Here is a 23171-nt window from a genome sequence, read left to right as displayed (position 1 = left end):
GAGTTCATGGAGAGTCCTGCTGTATTTTGTGAAGAGAGCTATCAACTCAATGTTGTCATCTGCAGAATGAAAATATGAGGTCATATTCTTCTAAGCTATCAGATCAGAAAATTTTCGTAATTTTCTTAATTCTGGTTTTCCAAATACCTGGTGGACATCACAGAGAAAAAAATGTTTGAATTTTTGACTGAATGTTTTAGTTTTCAAATGTTTGCCATCATGCAATCAGCTGGAATGCATGAGAAAAGATTTGAAGTCAACAACCTTTAAATAGATAGTGTACACTTGTTTCCTGGGATAACTCATATTTTGCTAAAGAAAAAAGAGTGCAAATTTTAAAATCAGAAATCCTGGATTGGATTCTGTCTTTTCACACTTACTATGTAAATTAAGCAAGGTTCATAATCCCCGTAAGTCTCAGCTTCTTCACTTGTACTTTAATATTCGCTCTCAATTCACAAATTTAAATAATTATGCTACCTGTAATATGATCTGTAATACTAATGTAAATATTATATTATTTGTTTTCTGTTATTGTGTTGGGGCTCAGAAAATGACATCCCAAAGTATTGTGCTTTGGCATGCTGATCACTTTTTAATTAAAATAAATTGGAAGACCTTAGAATCTGCCCCAGAATCAAGGACTTTCTAACCTTTCCTTGTTTCTATCTACCAAGTGCAGAGAGGGGCTTTCCCTAGAATTTACTTATCTGACTGAGGAAACTTTTTTCCAAAAGAAATGCAATTGTCTTAAACTCCCCCCGTAGGAATCTTGTTAAATGACCAGGAAAGATCAATGACTAGAGAAGAAAGGAAACTAGAAGAGAAGAGACTAAAAGTCCTCATCACCAGACAGACTTTTCATCTGTTCTTCTGAGGGCAGCTTCAGGAGATTATGTGGGAGACTGCATAAGACTTTTGTTCATAGTGCAGTTTTGCCCCTCACCTTCCTGTAACTTGTTGGTTCTATTCAGTTTCCAAAGAAAATTATTTACAAACCATGTCTATCCTCTGGGCTCATTCATTTCCCCTAAAAATCATTTAGTATTCCTCAAAATTGCCCACATTCTCCCATTTCCCTGCCCCAATGAAAAGGGTTCTATTTAAGCTTCAACCATCTGGCCCTTCTTTGAGTCTCATATTTTACATGGCTCCCATGCTTGTGCATGTTAATACATTCATATGCTTTCTCTCCTGTTAATCTGTCTATTGTCAATTCCTTTCAGCAGACTCAAATCTTCAAAGGGAAAGGAAAGTTCTCTTTGCCCCATACTTGTTATTGTCATTTGTTGCATTAATATAAATAATATGTTACTTGCAATTATTAATACAAATCTGAGGTATTACTCTTTTTAACTATCTGCCTTTACTAGACTAAGGTCTAAGCAACTAACCTTTGATTGGAGGACCAAATATAAGTAAAATTATTAGTATTGGCTTATAATAAATGCTTCTATGATTGCTATGTTATTACAGCTTTGTGCCTGTGATATTGTGATCTGTAATAAGGAATATATGTTTTGGTCTTTGTCTCATGTTTCTGGCACAGAGATCCTAAAACCCTTGAAATTTCCTGAGCAAGAGAGAAGCTAGGAGCATTTTTGTTTTTTTGTTTTTTTTTTATTTTTATTTTGGCATATTATGGGGGTACAGATTTTAAGGTTTCAATAAATGCCCATTTCCCCCCCTCCCCCCAAAAGTCTGAGTCTCCATCATGACCATCCCCCAGATGGTGCACATCTCACTCATTATGTATGTATATACCCGCCCCCCTCCCCCCTCCCACCTCCCCAATACCCTCTTTTGTTCTAATATTTGGTCTTTAATCTCAGGTCCTAACATAGTACTCCTAATCCCTTAGAACTGCCTGGGTGATAGTAGTACATTTTGTTCTCCTGAGGTGACCCTTGGTGGGCTCCTCGATGGGGGCTGGTAACCAGTAAGATCAAGCCATGATTAAAATCTTAGAACTTTCAGCTCACCCCCCCATTCCCATCTTCCAGGAAGGGAAGAGAGGCTGAGGATCGAGTTAATAGTCAATTGTGCCTATGTGATGAAGCCTCCATAAACATCCATGAACTACCAGGCAGGAAGAGCTTTCTGATTGCTGAACACATGGAGGTGCTGGGAAGGTGGCACACCCACAGAGGGTATGGAGGCTCCATGGCCTCTCCATGTACTTTGCCCTGTGTGCCTCTTCATCTGGCTCTTCATCAGTGTCCTCTGTAATATTCTTTGTGAAAAACTGTCAAACATAAGTAAAGTGTTTCCTTGAGCTCAGTGAGCCATTTGTAGATGATCAGACCTGTGGAAGGGCTTGTGGGCACCAATTTATAGCTAAAAAGTCAGAAGTACTAAAGGTATGTACCTGTGATTCTACCCCAAAATGAAGTGGGGGCATTCTTGTGGGACTGAGCCCTGAACCTGTGGGATCTGACTTCAACTCCAAGTAGATAATATCAGAATTGAATTGAATTGTAGGATACCCATTGGTGTCAAAGAATTGGTTAGGGTGTGTGTGTGTGGGGGGGGGGGGGCACAAACATTTTGAAGACCAGAAGTGTTATGCTGAGAGTATAGTAAGGGAAAATTATTTATTTCTTCTACTATACAGTAGAAATGATGCACAAGACCACATGCAAGTCTCTAGAAGATGGTACTGAGAACACCCCCAATAGTACCTCATTAAAGAAGAATCATAAATAGGAAACATTGACTCTAAATAAATTTCACGAACTTTCTAAAAAAATTTCCCCTGTCAAGAAAGTTTTGATAAAAATAATGAGTGCAAATTTACTATTACATGAAAATGTCTCTTAATAAAGATCATTTACATACAAAAGAAATATTTCACTAGAAGTAATTTTCATTATATCTCCAAATACATCTTTAGACACAAATATTTTTCCCCCCTGGATTCTCACATCTTTTTCCCACTTCATAAGTGTCCTTTAATCCATCATAGAAAACTCTAGTTTAAAATTCTACTTCCTAAAAATAATGAAAACGAGAAATCAGCAGCTGTTCAATTCTCCTCAGTTAATTTCCCAACTATTCCTTTAATATGACACTTAAATCTTATTATAATATTCTCTCAAACATTCATTTTCTACAGTGAATAATATGCACAGAAGATGCCAATGCACATAGAGAAGGGCAGAAATGAAAAACAGTTTTTTGATACAGAAGCTTCTCATCAGCAGTGAGCATCTATTTCCCTTCATTATGATTTTCTTTTGCAAATTCAAATAGCCATATATATGATAGCATCACCATATACTGGAAATGCAAAAGGGAAGGATCCCTCTTTTCCCCATTGTGAGGGTCATGGTGCTCCTATAACAAAAGACAAGTTAGCAATTGAAAAGTATAACATGTGTACTTAAAGTTTTACATGATATGTGAGTCTTCAGGATGAAGACCCCAAAATAAGGAAAAACTATCCATTTTTATACTTAAGTTTGATGAAGAATGGATAGCTATGTAGAACTGTGATGGGACAAGAAGGGTATGAGCTAATGAGGATAGACTGAGTGAGGCAACTTGGCAAGGACAGTCTGTTCTGATCCTTCTTGGCCTCTCTGAGCAGTATTTCTTTTCCCTGATATAGGGCAAGACTCTTCCCGGAATGGGGATCTTATGACCTACTATCAGACAAGGTAGGTCGGAAAATTTCTTCATGGCCAGTTCTTACACAGAAAGGCAGGGGAAGTTTGGAGCAATATTTTTAGGTTTTATGGCTGGCTTTGGGGGAGAGGGGTTCTGGTTCTGGGTTTTGTGGCCTGTCTTTTTTTTTTTTTTTTTTTTTTTTCCTGAAACAGTCTTACTCTGTTGCCCTGAGTAGAGTGCTGTGGTGTCAGCCTAGCTCACAGAAACCTCAAACTCCTGGGCTCAAGAGATCCTCCTGACTCAGCCTCCTGAGTAGTGGGACTACAGGTGCATACCACAATGCCCTGTTAATTTTGATATTTTTAGTAAAGATGGGGTCTTACTCTTGCTCAGGCTGGTCTCGAACTCCTGAGCTCAAGCAATATTCCCTGCTCAGACTCCCAGAGTGCTAGGATTACAGGTGTGAGCCACCACCCAGCCTTTGTGGCCTGTCTTGGGGAAAACAGATTCTAGTTTCTATGGCTTATTTCAGGGGAGAATAAAGGGCCAAATATAGGACAGGAGAAGGTGAGAGAGAAACTTTGCTTTAGGGGCTCCTTCTGAGGCCTTCACTCTGAAGTACTGTTTTCTAAGCCTCAACATAAGTGTTCAGGAAAACTTTCGTAATACTCTGTAAAAAAGTACATTGGCTGCCCCTTATCTATGGTTTCGCTTTACACAGTTTTAGTTACCCATGGTCAACTGCAGTCCAAAACATGAAATGGAAAATACCAGAAATAAATAATTCAGGAATTTAAATTTAGAGTTTTAAATTGCATGCCATTTTTAGTGTGATGAAATCTCTCACTATCCCACTCCGTCACATGAGTCATCCCTTTGTCTAGTATATCCATGCTGTATACACTACCCATCATTAGTCACTTAGTAACCTGCTTGGTTATCAGCTCCACTGTTGAGGTATCTCAGTGCTTGTGTTCAAGTAATGCTTATTTTATTGAATAATGGTTCCGAAACACAAGAGTAGAGGTGCTGTCATATTATTATAACAGTTTTATTTTATTATTAGTTATTGTCATTAATCTCTTGCTGTGCCTAACATAAATTAAACCTTATATGTGTGTGTATCGGAAAAAAAACATAGTATATAGAGGTTTGGTACTACCCTTATTTTCAGGACCACATCCTTCTTGGATAAAGGGGGGACTATGGTAACAGTCAAGAGATAATTTAAAATATATTAAATAAATAAACATTAGGGACCAATATTTAAATGTATAACATCAATGCATGTGATATATGTGATTTCTTACAAATCAACCTTATTACCCAATATTTTTATGGCTTAATGAGAAGGAAGAATATAAATTATTTCACATATTAGTGAAATAATTTTAACTTTGAGAGGATGTAAAAATATCTAAATTTATTCTATTCAAACAAGGTAAAGCTAATTAATACAAGAGAGAATTTTACTGTTTGCTAAAAGGATTATCAAAGTTATATCTTCTATGTCTGAAGCAACTTTGGGCATAATCTAAGGAACTTACTTGGTAACTATGTCTTTTTAAATCTAGAACAATTTACCTAAAGTGATTACATAATTTTCGCTGTCAATTTGATTGACGATTTTGTTTAAATACTTTATTGTAGAGTGCATTGGCAGTCCCACAGAAGATTACATGATACAAATTACTTTTTTTTTCTGATTCTGATGTTAAATGCCAATCTTCCCATATTCTCCCTATCTATACCTTACATTACATTCAATCCAAAGTAGTCACTATTCATCTAACACCTTCCATGTGTTCCCATCTCTGTTCCTTGTTTCATGTGATCTGGCTGTTCCTGCTATGGTTTGTATGGATATATCCCTCCAAAATCCATTAGGTTGGAACCTAATGCCCATCGTGGTAGTATTAAGAGGTAGATTAGGGATGTGATGAGCATTGTGGAGGGGAAGGGCATACCTCTAACCCTTCCTATGAAGAGGCAAAGATATAAAATGTAACCAAAATGTCAGAAACAACAACAACAAACAAACATTTATCGGGTGTAGGGTTGGTGGAAGGGTGGAGGAGGGATGGGTATATACTTACATAATGAATGTGATGCGTACCACCTGGAGGATGGACACGCTTGAAGCTCTGACTCGGAGTGTGGGGGGGTGGCAAGGGCCACCCTTGCCACCCTTAATATATGTAACCTTAACAATATTTGTACCCCCATTATATGATGAAATAAAAATAAATAAATAAATAAAATAAAAAATAAAAGAGGTAGGGCCATTTGGGAAGTGATTAAATCATGACCGTTCTATTTATATGAAGGGGATTAGTCTTTTATAAAAGGGGTTGAAGGGAGTGCCCTAGTCCCTTTACTTTTTTGCCCTTCCTACCATATGAGGACACAGTAGAGCATTTGTCCCCTCTGGAGCAATAGGGCACGATCTTGGAAGCAGAGAGAAGCCCTAAACAGACACTGAATCTTCTGGCACCTTAATCTTGGACTTTCCAGCCTTCAGAACTGTGAAAAATAAGTTTATTATTATTTATAAATTACCCAGTCTGTGGTGTTTTGTTATAGTAGCATGAATGGTCTAAGACATACCTCATTTCTGACTGTTGAAATTCGATTCTATCCTCCAAACTCATCTTGAGAATCACTTTAACATGGAGCCTGCCTGGTTTTCTTTCCCTCCCCAATTTTAAGCTTATATGATCACTCTCTCCTTTGAACTCTCACATCACTTTGCACCTTTCTAAGGCACTAATATTTTTATGTTCATGTTGTACCATGATTAATTGTGTATTTTTCTTAGATCCATACCCCATTATATTCATTATGGATTCAGTATATTCAACATTTAATGAGCATCTTCTGTATATAGACTATGTTCCTTGCTCAATAAAAATAAATATAACATTATTACATTATCATGAAATTTACCTTGAAGGCATGACCCATTCATTTTCCAACCCTTCACACCTTACACAGTATTTTGCATATTTTAGTCATACAGACAATATTTATATAATTGAATTAATTTATTATATTTATATATAAACAAAAGAAATGCAGTTAAGAATTTTGTATTTATACTAGATGGAAAGTCACTGCTTCTCTCTAAAAGCTGATATAATAAAAGTAACTACATTTTCCCTTAATTTACAGGATGTTACCTAATATGAAGAAAAATTGAATGTCACACAAGATAGTATTTTAAATAATTTTTTACACCATTATACTTACCTAGAGGCAAACTTAATTTACATAATTGGGTATTCCATGAACACATTATATTTTATAACGCACCTTCTGGATCACATTGTATGTTGTTGTATAAAACAGAAGGGGAATAAACTAAATTCAAGTCTAATCACAAAAACACCAGCAATTAAAATTGTTTTCAAATAACTTACAAATACATGAACTGCACAAAGTTATTTTTTCCTGAATAGATACATAGCATTAAAGTTGTAATTAAGACAAAATATCTGGCAAAGTTAAATTAAAGGTAATTGCAATTATTCATGAGTGCTTTCTCCCTGATTATGATCATATACATGGGATATATACTAGAAAGTGTGCTGAAAAATCATTTGTACTCCTTTTAAATCCTTTTGGCAATTGGATTATCTAGCTTATGCAGCGCAAAAAAATTATGAATACCAATAGATAAGTGCCTGAAAAAAAATTACTTCACAAATGTGATAAGAGATAATTTAGCATTTGCATCCATACAAGGCCATAATTTACAGACTAAATAGAAAGGTAAAAATAACACAAAGTCTCTTACCTATCAAGGGAAGTATTTTTCACTTCATTAAGCAAAAAAAAAAAAAAAAAAAATAGGTCATATGTACACATTCACATATAACTACCCATCATTAACCTATTGAAAAAAATTTTTTTTAATTCTTTATACTTCCTGAATAGAGTTTATAAAGAGATCTTTTGACCCTATAATTTGAATATACATCTTAGTCAAATCTGCTTAAACTGCAGCTAGCTTTACATCAAATAATAGGAGAAATCTACCTTCTGACTAAGACCAAAGTATTTTCCTAAGTACAACTGCTATTTTGTTATAAAGAGCTAGCTAGAATTGTTTTAAACTAATATATGTAAAGAAATAGTGGAAATGGCTGTACTTATTTATTGAAAACTTATTTTTGGTAGATTAATAAGTGTTTTTTTCTATAACTTGAAGTAAAAATTTGGAGAGCATTTTTCAAACCAGATAAATTCTACTATCCACTAAACAGAGACAAATAATTATTAGTAAAGTTCTATTTTCCTTATTTTCTGTGAAAATAATTATGCTCAAAAACATATCCAGGAGTTTCTGGCAGGCAATATACTAGAGTCTGTTTAGACTGTGTGTGTGTGTGTATACAACACTCATACTACAGGTAGCATGACTTAAAGTATTTTTCTTGCTACTGAGTAGTCTCATGTTGAACAACTATGTCCTAAAATGGTTCTTCTGATAGTATCATAGATCTTGGAATAAATTTTGAATCAGGATTAATACACATTTTCTGCAAAGAGCCAAATAGTAAATATTTTAGGATTTGTAGGCCATTTATGATCTCTGTTGTATATTCTCCTTTGGTTTTTTTTAATCCTTTTAAAAAGTAAAAGCTGTTCCTAGCTCCTGGGCTATTTATAAACAGGGTACAGGCTGAATTTGGCTGATGAGCATAGTTTGGCAACTCCTGTTTTGAATTATCAGTAATCATGTTGTAAGTTACTCAGTATATTTCATTGAATGTTTACCGAATATAAAACCTCTTCTCCTATGATTATGAAATGGAATAAAATCAACAGACCTGGTGTGGCCTTACGGGGAGCTTTCAAATTCTACTTTTTCCATGATCTTCCCTTACACAAACTCTTTTGAGCTACTGCACCTTCAATGGAAGTTTAACCTGCGGAGATTTCAAAAGCTCACGAGCTCTATCGGCTTGCTGTATCTTCTCTTTCTCTTCCTCTCTGTCTGTCTCTGTCTCTGTCTCTCTCTCTCTCTCTCTCTCTCTCTCACACACACACACACACACACGCGCGCGCGCGCGCACACACGCACACACACTTGCACCATTCTCTACATCAAATAAACACAAAGCAGTTGGGTGGAAATTTTCTTCTATACCTGAGGAAAAAGAGCCTCTCAATTTGGTGATATTTTTAAGCTATATCTTTCTAAATGTATCACCTTTGCCTTAAGACAATCTATCCTTTTTGCTTTCTTCTGTCCAGATATTTTGGATAGCTAGGAATTTTTCTACTCAATCCAATAAGTATCAAGTACCTAATATGACAACACTAAGCTTCCCAATTTTAATGTGGATATCAATCACCTTGGGATGTTGTTAAAATGCAGATTCTGAGCCATTGGGTTTGAGTTGGGGCCTGTGATGCTTCATTTCTAAGGAATGCCTAGGTAGTGCTGATGGTGAGGGGTTTGTGAGCCATATTTTGAGAATTAAGATAGTGAAGGTATGATGAGTATAGGGGTGGTAACAATCTAGTAGTGGTGAGTGCTATTCAAGGGAGATGTGCCTTGGAAGCAAATAAATTTGGACATAATACATATTTGACAATTCAGGAAAAAAACTCTAGAGGGCACAAGAACAGAACTGAGATCTTAGGAGGAGGAGGGGTTATGCAGATAAAAAGAGCAGTGAAAGGAGGAATGGGAAGCTGGAATTCCTGGCAGAAGGGGACCTTACAAAGAAGATGTGAAGTGACTATTAGAAAAATTTCTGAAACATCAGGACAGTGGGTAATATAGAAGACAAAGAAAGATGTAGTTAAAGGGCAGAGTGAACAACAGTGGTTCAGTTTAGAAAAAGAGTTTAAAAGTATCCACTAGATTTAACAACAAGGATGTACTTAGTGAAACTGGTGAAAATAATTTTAGTAGTTATGTGAACACAAAAGCCAGAGAACAGGAGGTTGAAGAACATTTCAGGTAAGGAAAGTAGAGTTTACTATTTTGTTTTTTTATGCTGTAAAAGATTGAGTCTGGTTAAATCCCCTTAGAAAGAAGTAAGAAGATATTGAAGACACAGGGAAGACAGCAAATAATCAGTATAAGTGCCCCTGAGAAAGAAAAAGATGAAACCTAGAACCAAAATGGGAAGTTATCTCGGAAATTCCTAGGTATATTTTATTGTAACAGGAGAGAAGACATAAAAAATGAGTACAAATTTACCCAAGTCTATGTTTGTTAGTAGAAAGTTAAAGGGGTCCCCACCTGTGGTTCTATGATCATTGAGAATTAAAGGATACATTTATATTCTGAGGAGAAAGATAATAACAAAGACCAAGGACTTTCAAAAGTATGGAAAAGGTTATCAGCTATAGGAAATGGAAAAGAAATTTAGCTGACAAAACAACAAAAGATTTCCATGAGCATTTTAACCATGGTTGTACAGTGACAGCAGTCTTAGTCCTAGTTTTTTCCACACTAGCAGGAATCCTTTCTTCCTTTTGTCAAGGTGGAACTTCAGCCAGGTCCCAGAATTCTGGATGGATCTCACCTGACCTCTTCTGTTCCAAATCCAAAGGCCCTACATCCGCATCCTGCTCTTTGGGCCTGGATCTCAGGTTATTGGTACAGATCTGTAGTTAAGTCAGAGTTCATTATACTCCGTGGGACTTGTTTTTGTGTCCTCTTATTATCTGATGATTACTCAGTTCGCCACACACTACAAACACACTCACTCACTTGTTTGTCTAGGCTCAAAACTCTCCACTTAAATATCCAGTTTATAGTTCTTATAGTGAAGTCTTCATTAAATGTCTCCTAGAGGAATCCCTGATGGTCATACTCCTAAGGATATGAAATATCCCAAAATAGCCTTAACATTTTGATAAAGTCATGCCTCTCATTATGTGCAGAATATATATATTTCCACCTATTCATTGGTAGTTGACTAGTACAATCTCTAACCATCAGACCTAATTTGAAAGAAGAATTACAAAACATCTTATTTTTTATAATACCCTCCTCTGATTCAAAACCAAATCTGACAAGGATCTAATAAAATCAGTCAAAGATGTACGAGTGACTTCTCTTTCTGAGAGTCAAGCTCTGGAGAGCCTGATTCATATTCACTAATACTGTTACAAAGTTTCACAAAGGATGGAAAATTTCCAATATAGAATCATCTGGAAGAAATTAATTTACAGAATAATCAGATTTCCTCTGCCTGTATTAGCAGAAAAAAGTATAGTAGGGCAAGGGGGTGGGATGCGGTGTTCAATACAATTTAATGTCCAAACTGATTTAGGAAAGCAACATGGCATATTGGTTATGCATGTAGTTTCTGGTGGTGACACCTAGACTGATTCTACAATTCAGGCAAATTAACCTCTCTTAGCTTCCATTTCTTCCTCTGTAAAGTGAGAATATTGATAATACCTACCTCAAAGGTTGTTGCAAGGATTAAATGGGACATTCTATACACAGTAGCCTGAAAGCAGTCTGCGCTGGTAAAGAGGTATATTTTATTACTGATATATGGAATTGCCCAAGACCTTCATGATAGAATAACATACTGACTTTCACTTTATTTTATATTTGCTTTTAAACTCTCTGCAGACAGTTCACTCCCTTGTTGCTTGTCTCCTAGGGCAGAACACTCTGTTATATTTTAATGAAATGCGTATTCACTCTGAAGTTACAATCATAGAAGAATTAAGAAAATAAATAAGGTTGATGACATCACATTTTAAGTATAAATTTATGAAAATTAAGTATATTTCATATTATTAATTTGTTTTACTTAATATTGAGCTTGCTTATGCCAGAAAAATGTGTGACTGTGCAGTGGAATTGAGTGTGCTGATATCCTAAGTACAGATATATGCTAATTTCATGAAGACTTAGTTAACTCATCAATATGGATCAGGTTCAAAGTTATCTATGGACAGTTAGAAAGCTCCTCACATTTTACAAATGTTCTGTGAAATTTCTGGACATCTCTTACTCTCCATATATTATTTATTTCACACTCAGGCATTTCCCAAGTTCTAGGACACATAGATGTCAAAAGTAAATATTAGTAGTTGAGCCCAGGCACAAGTTTCTCATTTTCACTCTTTTCTCCCAGCAAAGGAAGGTGGGGCACCTCCCCTCAGACTATACAATCATGACTCAAGATCTGTTGAGCCCTAAGCCTTTGCTCCCCAAGATGGGCTTCTGCATTCAGGGAAACATGCTAAACCAAACCTCCTACAAGGAAATCTCTCTCTGTCTTTTTGTCTCTGTCTCTGTCTCTCTCTCTCTCTTCCTCTTTTCTTTCTCTCTTCTTCCTTTTCCCTCCTTCTCTCTCTCTCCCTTTTCCCTTCTTTCTTTCCTTCATTCCTTCTTCTCTTCCTCTCTCTCATTTTCTCCTCTTCTTTCTCCCCTTCCCTTACTCTTTTCCTCTGTCATTTTACTCCCACACACTTACATTGCTTCTGCTAAAAATAAATTTCCCTAGCAAGCATCCAGGTTTAACACCTAAACCATGAGAATATTTCTCTAAAATAACTTGTGGATAGCTATGTTTTGTTTTTCATTTTTTTAAACACATGTTTTCTTGACATATCTATTGTTTTGGAAATCTATAATTAGTAAAACACAAACCCACTATTTTTATTTTCCATCTGCCAGATGCCAAGTTTTCTCTAGAGTCACTCAAAGAACAGAAGACAACATGGCTCCTTTCATTTGCATTCTTGTTTACCAGAGTGGGTGACGATGACAGCTGTAATGAATAGCCACAGCTTAGAGAAAACGGTTTTGTTTCTTAATTGTTACTGGGCTGTGATCAGGGAAAGCCCAGGGATAAAGCATAAACTACCTTTGAAAGAATGGTGGCTTGCTGTTCTTTTAATTTTTCAGAATCTACTGTGATGAATTTTAACAGCTATCTTTAATTACTGAAGCAAATTCATCCAAAAAAAACCCATCATAAATTGAAAATATCATAAATCAAAAATGCATTTAATGCACCTGATCTATTGAACATCACAGCTTAGCTTGGCCTATATTACATGTGCTTAGAACACTTACATTAGCCCACTTTTGGGAAAAATCGTGTGTCACACAGCACACTGTAGAGTATAGGTTGTTTACTCTCGTGATCAATCACATGGTTACCTGGGAACTGAAGCTCATTGTCCAGCATTGTGAAAGAGTGTGTACCACATATTGCCAGCCAGGAAAAAGATCAAAATTCAAAATTCAAAGTATGGTTTCCACTGAATACATATTCCTCACACACCATCTTAAAGTCAAAAAATCTTAAGTCAGGGAGCGTCCATATAGTCTCTATTAGCTAAAATGAACACATTTCACTCTTTCAATACACTAGATTTCACTCTGATCTACCCTTCTGCAAAAGCAGACAATTTTAACATTTAGGGGGGCTACCTCTGAAACATGAATTAATTAGTTACAGGATTATCTCTACAACCTGCCCTTAAAATACACACTCCATTACTACATCATATGTGAAGTAGAATAATATATTTTTTGGTTCTTGTAAGAATTAATCAGCTGCAAGGGCTTTAAAGCAGATCGATGTCCTACACCAGTGATTCTTAAACCTTAGCCAACATTAGAAAGAATTACCAGGAGGACTTACTAAAACACGGATGGCTGGGCATCTACCCCAGAATTAGTGATTCAATAATAGATTAGAGGTCGGGCTTGAAAATTCACATTTCTGGGTGCTGCTGATCAGCACACATTGGGAACCACTGCTCTGCATCAATCTTAGTAAAATTATGACTTTCCAAATCAATTTTAAAATGCCAAATTAAGCTAACATCCTCAGTTCTAATTCTGTATGTCTGAAGGAAAGGATATTATTTAATATGTATTACTTTATTGTTATTTTAAACTTTTCTGTCTGCCAGGCAATAAAAGAGAGAGGAAAGTATATTTTTTTTTCCTGACTTTACTATCTATCAGCTGCAATACCATCTACCAAACCAAATGGAACAAATCCCTTCTTCCCAGAACCCAAACAATAGTCTATTTGCCTGAAGATTGTATCACATTCCTATACTTACAGTGTGTACTTCAAAGATGCTCATGGTCACTCAAGCGGGTTAGCCCTAAACCCAGCAAAAATTCACACTCCTCTTCACTGTTCTCAGCAACTGTAGAAAATCCATTCTTTTTTTATAAGAACCTAAAACACCCTAAATAAATATAAATTGTAAGTTTATGGATAGGAAAAGCACCAATAACTTCTTCCCAAGCATGAAAGACTCTAATTTCAAATCCTTCTCTCTTGGTCCCTAAGGAATCTGGTGTTCCATAAACAAACAGCCCTAATTGATGGATGAATTGATATGACTGGAAGCAACAAGTAGTTCAGTGCTGCTTACGGGAACCTGGTGAAGTGAAGCAAGGATAGCAAGTTATGTTTTGAACAAGCTGTGAGATTGTCTCAGCTCATTTTTGTGGAACCGAAGCCTTTCCTGTAAAGGTTTCTTAGGCAGAAGTGAAGCACCACTCCTATCACTACAGAAATAAGCTTTATGTGCTATAGTTGTCAAGGTCTGCTGGATATGTCAGAAAGATAGTAGCAGTAACAGAGAAAATGCTTTTGTCTCCTTATAAATGAACAGGGGCAGTTGTTGACCATGAGTAACTAAAAATTCTTTTCCCTCGGTAAAGTGAGCATGTGTACTTTATAAAGTCATATTCTCCAAGAATAAAATGAGATGGTTATTAAAATATATAATTAATCATCCTCTTTAAATCAGAGAAAAGATATTGCAGCAAAGGGAAAAGACTTTGTCAAAATACACAGCAATTCTACCTGCTGGTTAAATAAAATTATCAAGTGAATTATTCTCCACATTCTACTGCTGGGTAACCTGAGTTTACCTAAGCCACATTTGGATGTTTCAAATGCGATCATAATAAGAGTATTGACTGGATTTCACTGATCTTGCTATTCAATTGCTAACCACTGTAGGATCTCCAGCTCCCTGTAAAAAATCTTTAATTATCTCAGAGTCACTGAAGGTGGTCTCATCTATATTTGTGAACTGGTCCTGCTGTTAGCACTTGAAACTGCCATTTTTTCCCTCTTCCACTTTGTCTGTTTTAATGACAGCTCTCTTCTTGGCACTTCTGCCAGAGCCTCTGCTGCTGGTTAAGAAGCATGAAGACACTTCAACCCTGCCTGTAGTGCTCATGCCAGTAAAATTTAGACTTAAAGCGAGCCCCTTACTAGGTGTAAAATTACTTTTGTAAGTGTAAAGTTTGTGTATAGCTGACACCACAGATGATGCCTTGTCTGATGCATTTTACCATTTCGCTTGAAGGGCATAAAATGAGAGTTATAATAAGCTGAGAAAGAAGAAGCTAAACAGATTATAATTTAGCACAGTGATCCAGGGAAGTTATTGCTCTATCAGTATTTCCCCTCTTTCCTTATTGGAAGCTAATTACCAGGGAATTTCCCTATTTCCCTGAGTTTTATATTTTACAGTTGTTAGATATAGTAGGCAGAAAGAAAAGATATTGGAGGGTGCAAGCAGGGACTGAGGAAAGAGAGAGAGAAGGGGCGAGAGCTGTACCCAACTCTCTTGTGAATTGTGTTCGATATTATAACAACCTAAGGAGCAAAGGTAGAGGACCTTAGATTAAATATAAAAGCTCTTTGGCTGGGAAAATCTACCCCTGAAAAGATGAATTGGTTCTTTCCTCCCCTTTCTACCTCAGAATCTAGAACTCTAGACTTTGTAGCTAAGACTAGTGAATTAAATGATTTCAAAAGAGGAATGACAATCTGCCACCTCCTACCTCTACTCTCCAAAAGAGCAAACATCTATGAACACAGCTAAAGTCAGGCTTGATAGTGAACAATTAGATGCTTTCCCTCTGAGACAGGGAACAAGGAAATTATGGCCCTCTCGTCACTGCTAGTTAACATCTTATTGGAAGTCCTACCTAGTACAATAAGAAAAGGTATACATACTGGGAAGGAATAAATAAAATGATTTTAATTCACAGATGATATAATTTTCCATACAGAAAATTCCAAAGAATCAAAAAAAGAACTCCTGGAATAAGTGGTTATACCAAAGTTGCAGGATAGAAGGTTAAAAACAAAAGTCAACTGATTCCTATATACCAGAAATAAGCAATTGGAATTTGAAATTAAAAACACAATGCCATTTACATTAGAACCAAAACAAAAATTAAATACTCAGATATAAATCCAACAAACCTATACAAATCTGATGAAAGAAATCAAAGAAAATATCAAGGGAGAAATATCGTATGTTCATGCGTAGAAAGACTAAACAGTGTTAAGATGTCATTACTTCTCAACTTGATCTATATATTCAACAGAAACTCCAAAAATTCTAGCAAATTATTTTGTGTATATTGGCAATCCAATTCTAAAGTTTATCCAGAAAGACAAAAGACCCAAAATAGCCAGCATAATACAGAAAAAGAATAATATTTAAGAACAGACTCTACCTGACTTCACAACTCACTATATCAAGATAGTGTGGTATTGGCAACAGAATGCACAAATAGGTCAATGGAACAGAATAGAAAGCCCAGAAGTAGACCCACACAAATATAGTCAACTGATCTTTAACAAAGAAGCAAAGGCAGTACAATGGAGAAAGGATTGTCTTTTCAATAAATGGTGTTAGAACAATTGGATGCCCACATGTAATAAATAAACCAAGATGTAGATCTTACACCATTTACAAAAATTAACTCAAAACAGTTTATGTAACTAAATATAAAATGCAAAATTACAAAACATCTAGAAGAAAATATAGGAGAAAATTTATGTGACCATGGGTTTGGTGATGAGATTATAGATACAACACCAAAAGCATCATCCATAAAAGAAAAAAAATTGATGAATAAGACTTTATTAAAATTTAATACATCTTATCTCCAAAATACGCTGTTGAGAATATCAAAAGACAAACCACACACTTGGAGAAAATGTTTTCAAAATACATATCTGATCTAGGACTAGTAATCAAACTATGCAAAAGCACTTAAAACTCAAACATAAAAATACAACCCAATTTTTAAAATGGGCAAAAGATATGAACATATGCTTCACCACATAAGATACACAGATGACAAATAAGCTCATGAAATGCTATCATTTGTCACCAGGTAACTGCAAACTAAAACAATGAGAAAGCACTATACACCTACATCCATGAGAGAATCATGCTGCCTGTCCCAGTGTAAAACTTTATAAGCAGAAAAGGTGGGGGAAATTCTCCTGGACATTGAGCTAGACAAAGATTGTTTTGTGTAAGACCTCAAGAACACAGGTAAGCAAAGAAAAAATTGACAAATGGTATTATATAGCAAAGGAAACAATCAACAAAATGAGAAGAAAACTTACAAAATGATAGAAGATATTTGCAAACTGTTTTATCCATCAAGGGGTTAATAACCAGAAAACATAATGTGCTCAAATAACACAACAATGAAGAAACAAATAATCTAATTTAAAAATGGACAAAAGATCTGAATAGACATTTCTCAAAAGCAGACATACAAGTGGCCAACAGGTATGTGAAAAAATGCCCAACATCACTAATCATCAAAGAAATGTAAATCAAAACCACAAGGAGAGATCATCTTACTCCAGTCAGAATGGCTTCCATCAAAAAGACAGAATATTAGATGCTGATGAGGATGCAGAGAAGGGGGAATGATGCCCATACATTATTGGTGGGAAAGTAAAGTAGCACAGCCATCATGTAAAACAGTATGGAGTTCCCGCAAAAAAATAAAAATAGAGCTACTATGTTATCCAGAAATTCTAATGCTGGGTATATATCCAAAAGAAAGGAAATCAATATTTTGAAGAGATATCTGCACTCCCATGCTTATTGCAGCACTATTCACAATAGCCAAAATATGGAATAAACCTAAGTATCCATCAATGGGTGAATGAATAAAGAAAATGGGGTATATAGACACAGTGGAATATTATTCAGCCATAAAAAAGAATGAAATCCTATCATTTGCAGCAACATACATGGAACTGGAGGTCATTATGTTAAATGAAACAAGCCAAGCACAGAATGTTTTCACTCATATATTAGAGCTAAAAAGTGGATCTCATGAAGATGGAGAGTAGATTGGTAGTTACCAGAGGCCAAGAAGGGTAGCCAAGAAGGGGGATAAGGTTGATTAATGGGTACAAATATACAGTTAGATATATTAAATAAGACATGGTGTTCAATAGATCAATAGAGTGACGATATTTAACATTATTTGACTTTACCTTTCAAAACAGCTAGAAGAGAATAATTTTTTCTTTTTAATTTTTATTTTTAATTATTATGGGTACACAATAGTTGTATAGTATAAAGAAAAGGGATAAATATTTAAGGTGACAGATATCTCAATTACCCTGATTTGATTATGTGAACCTATCAAATTATCATGTATACTCCAAAAATATGTACATCTAATATGTTTCAATAAAATAAACTTTTAAACATAAAATAAATTAAATCGGAGAACAAGTTTATGTGATTCAACCAAGGCACAGTTCCTCTGATAGCAGCAAGTCCCCTGGCTGAACTGTAGTGGCCAGCTATGCAATGATCACCTGTGCTACAGATCAAGGGAGCCTTGTAATGTGTAGATCCCTGTGAACAGATGACTAACCAAAATAACATTACTCCTACTTTGAAACTCTGGTGTTTTGTTATTGAGAAAGAAGTCTTTGGGGGCCCCATAGAGGAAAGAGACTGTCACAGGATAATCCACCTATTCCCTTTTCCTGAATGCTTCCTGTATAGTCGTGAGTTTGGTTACCCTGGAGATGAGGGACAGATCCCAATATTTGGACAAATCCTAATATTTGGACAGATCCCAATATTTCTATTGCAGGCACTCAGGCAGCTGACCATTTTCAACTTAAAACTCATTGTTTGCAGAGTATAATATGATGGCTTAAGATGTAAGTAGTACCTAAACATGAGCTAGGCTCCCTCTGAGATTACTATCATCAGTATCTCAGAAAATATTTAAGGCATGGATTTTTTCTTTGCATGCTAAAGGGGCAATGTTTGTGTTATTTCATGAAAGCAAGTACCTCTCAAAGTGGCAAGCATTAGGAAGCAAAGAGTAGGACCACATTTGACACAGTGAGTTTTATGTTTTGACTAATAATGCTGGGCAGGCATTTCTCTCCCACTCTCGAACTGAGATCTCTGGTGGAATTGGGTACAAATTCTACCTTCAGGGAGATTTCTCTGAAAACATAAATATAAACTGGAATATCACCACTGAGGCTGTAGCTTCTTGAGACAGCTTGCTGTGTTAGCATAATTTTACGAGTACCTAGGTGTCACAGGAGAACTTCAAACAATGTTTTTGCCTAGCAGACAACCAAACATGTAAACAAATCTACTATGACCCACTAGAAAAGTGTTTGAAAGCTCCACTTGTAACAGAACCACTATAAAGAACTAGAATGCCCAATAAGAAATTTTTTAATGCACAAAAAAGTCACTGATAACCCAGAAAACCCGCACTATTTTCCAATTTGCCAATTTTTTCAACACAAACCTCTATAGAGCCTGTTGTTCTGCCTGTTTTTGGTGATTTACAAGGGCACACTACTGTATTCTTCTCTGCCTTAGCTAAACTACTAGACTTCTATAAATCAGAGAACATGAAGAATTCAAGGAAGATTTCAAATGATAGCAATTTGAGGTTGAACAATAAAATATTATCTTATATGCTGATTTTCATTTGACCTTGGATATGGATAAATAGCTTGCATTGCTTGGATCAAGAACACCTGGATAGACACAAACTTGAATGCTCACTTGACCTCAGATGGTTCTGTAGCCATCATCTTCTATCCCCAGAGATCAATATGATAACAAAGCAACAGTTATTAGATCCTTCCTGAAGAAAGACAGTCTGGATTATCCCCAAGGGGGAATGACAGACCTTGATTGGTTAGGTGGGAACCCATCCAAGCTCATAAAGTGTGTTATGGGTTGAAACAGAATTAACAACTGTCTTCTTTTGTATTTTAAACACAATAAAAGCTACTCTAGTCTCACTCAGACTCTCCCAAGCAATAGCTCACAACTCATTTTCATATAGTATTTGTCATTCATAACCTCACACAGGTTTTCCATAGCAATTTCACCAAAACAAAAATGCATATTTGTTTGTTGTTGATTTGTTCATATGCCTGGATTGTTAACCCTGACCACTATATATTAACTACTTTCAATTTTTAGAGAAAGTATCTATGTCTATGCTAGGAAATGTTATCACTATGTTGAATAGTATGTAGATAAAAAAAAAACAGCCCTGCTGATACAGGTTTTGGCACTGCATGACAAGTTACTTTGTTTTGTGAAGTATTTTGTGAAGCATAGCTTCCATATTAGACTTACTATTCTTCCAATAAAAATTAATAATGTTAACAATATTAGCATTATTAAAAATTATTTTACTTACTCATTCCTTTAGTAAACATTTGTTGGGAACTTATTATGTTCCAGTGTTCTTGGTATTAGGGCAGTGAGCAAAACAAAGTTCCTACTCTTGTGCTTCTTACATTCCAGAGGGAGGAGATAAACAATAAACAAATAAATATGTAATATACCTGATGGTGATAACTGATATGAACAAAATTAAAGTAAGAATAGAGAGTTTGCACCAGAGTTGGAGAGAGATTAAAATAGCTGGGGTTTTATTTTAGATAAGGTAGTATCTGAACCACTTTCAATTGCCATAACAAAGTACCATAAACTAGGTGGCTCAAAAACAACAGAAATTTATTTCTCACAGTTCTGGAGGCTAGAAGTTCTAGATCAGGGTGCCAGCATGATTGGGTTCCGATGAGGACCCTCTTCCAGGTTGCAGATTGCTAACTTCCCATTATACCCTCACGTGGGGAAAATAAGTCAAGAGTGCTCTCTGGGGCCTCTTTTATAAGGGCACTAATCACATGCATGAGGGCTCCACCCTCATGATCTAGTCACTTCCCAAAGCCTCTACCTCCTAATACTATCATACTGGGATTAGGATTTCAACATATGAATTTTGTAGGGATCCAAATATTCATTCCACTATACATAACAAAGAAAGACCTCAATGATTAAATGACATTTGAACAGAAATTTGAAGGAGATGAGGGAGTAGGCCAAATGGATAGAGAAAGAGAAAGCAGCATTCCTTCCAGGAGGTCAAAAAAATATATAGAGAGAGAACCAGTTGAGTTGGAGAGTTTGCCTGCAGAAGACAAAATCTGTAGGACCTTATAGGCAATGGGAATAGCATTGGATTTTATTTTGAGTGAGTAGGAAAGTTATTAGAAATATTAAGCAGAACAGCAACCTGACTGACTTAAGATTTTCCAAAAATCACCATGGCTATGAAAGAAGCATTTACTGGAGGGCTGCGGGAGACGGGGGTGGTGCAGAGAAGGGCGTTGAGATGGAAATGGAGAAAAAAACTGGGAAACTTTAGAAACAAAAAAAAAGTCATTCAAATGGAATATAGCTAGTATTTAGGAGGCAATTAATAAGAAAGTAGTATTTAACAAAATTTAATTTAAAAAATTTGCTGTGTACAAATACTCTGTGATGCATTTGTGTTTTGCAGAGAAAGAAAGGTCGTGTAACTGGGTAGGCCCATAAATTGTTCTAAATTGAAAGGGAAATAAATTATTATTTCCAATTTTTTTAAAAAATGCTATTATGTCAAAAGGGCAGATCAGTAACAGAAGCTATAAATCAAATCAAATCATTATTAGGAAGGCCATGCTTACACAACATCTCATCTCACAATGCACAAACAGCTGCCAGCTACAGTAGGATTACCTCCTTATCATTTCACAGATTTAAAAAAAAAAAAAAAGGCATTCCCATGGCTGTGGCTTGACTTATGTTATTCTTTCTGCAATGTTTTTTCAACTCTGCTTCTCTAATTAATGCCTACAACTTCATTCAAATCCTTTTGTAAGACTCATTTTAATCAGTATAGTTTCTGTGATTAATGTCACCACATGCTGAGCATACCCCGTACTTTGCAAGTATAAATACTAAGGCAAATGCAATTTATACAACATTATGCATTAGGTGAGAGGCAGCAGACTGAAGCAAAAAAAAAGAAAAAAAGAGAAAAAGAAAGTGCAGTCTGTACAATCAGATATCAGAAGCTTAATCTACCTCAACTGTGAAATCTTGTGCAAGATATCTAACCGTTCTAACTAAACCTTCCTTCTTTATGCAATGGGAATGACAATGTCTATCCCATGTGTTTATGAAAATCAATTAGATGACAACAATTGCTACCATGTATGAAGCACTTAGAATCTGGCTCCAGAGACTACACTCTTAATCATTACCCAATACTGTCTCTTTGATAACATTTATAAAACACCGAGTCCAGTGTTTGATACATAGTAGACATTAATAAAATCAATACTTGTCTTTTCATCTTTGTTCTTCCCTAATTGTTGTGCTATTTATCATTTTCTTGCAAATAAATGGATAATTTGTGGTAGTCAGAAAATGTAAGTTTTCTAAATTTCCCCATGGGGACTTATAAAGTACTGTGCATGTCACAGCCAATGGATAAGTGACTACAAAATAATAAATGAAATGAAAACATGTTTTAAATAACTAATTAGTAATATAGTTAGTAAATTGATAACCTTTGCCATGAAGTAAACACAGAGAGTAAACAGTGCTATAAAATGTTCAACCTCAGTTGTGAAAACTTTGATAAGTACCTATATTTTCTTAAACTCTCATTCCAAAATTGATCAAGTGATTTAGCAGATGCAAGCTGATACTCATAATGAACAATTAGTCAAATGAATCCATCATATAGATGCTACTAACCTCAACTAATACTTTAATGCTTACCTGAAACTCTACAATTTTCTCTTCCTTTGCTCCTCTTAATATTTCCACCAATATTTTTCTTCCAACTTTCACTGTACATGATGCCTCCTTTTATTTCTAGCAAGCTTCTGCATGGCAAGAAAATCCAAGTGGATCAAGTAATAACACCTCAGTTTTGCCCTCTTCATAAATTATCCTTCCCTCATTGGAAAGGAATCCCTCTGCACCCACCCCATTAAGGCTAATGCCCCTTCCTCTGTGTCATCATCTCAGTTCCCACCACCTCAGGGGCCTTGCCTCATCTGTTATTACCTTCCCTACCTGGGTCCCAACTTCTTCCTTTCTGTTTGCCCTTTCTACTGAGCCTACAAAATTCAAATTAGTACTGTCATACCAAAATGAAAAACATCAAAAATCTTGGACCTCCCACCAAATTTCCAGAAATACAGTATACATGTGCTATCTCTATTTTCTCTATTCAAAAATTACTGAAACTGTTCCTGCCAAAGGTGTCAACAACATTCTTGTTGCAAACTATTTTTATTTTCCTGCCTCCTTGACATTTATGCATACTGAACATTAGCCATTCCTTCCTTCTTTAACACTGTTTATCTTCTGTCAGTTTCTATTCTCTGTTTTCTTCATCTTTTAGTTCTCCG

General features: G+C 35.7%; 1 pseudogene; it reads right to left on the bottom strand.

Moving 5' to 3' along the window:
- The window catches only part of LOC105881207 (14-3-3 protein zeta/delta pseudogene), a 37830-nt pseudogene extending 15218 nt beyond the window's left edge, over positions 1–22612 (bottom strand).
- Positions 22613–23171: the final 559 nt, after the last annotated feature.

The sequence above is a fragment of the Microcebus murinus genome, chromosome 6 (genome assembly GCF_040939455.1).
Source record: "Microcebus murinus isolate Inina chromosome 6, M.murinus_Inina_mat1.0, whole genome shotgun sequence".
In the NCBI taxonomy this organism is placed as follows: domain Eukaryota; kingdom Metazoa; phylum Chordata; class Mammalia; order Primates; family Cheirogaleidae; genus Microcebus; species Microcebus murinus.
Note: the sequence above shows the minus strand (reverse complement) of the source record. Positions and strands in the feature narration are given on the sequence as shown.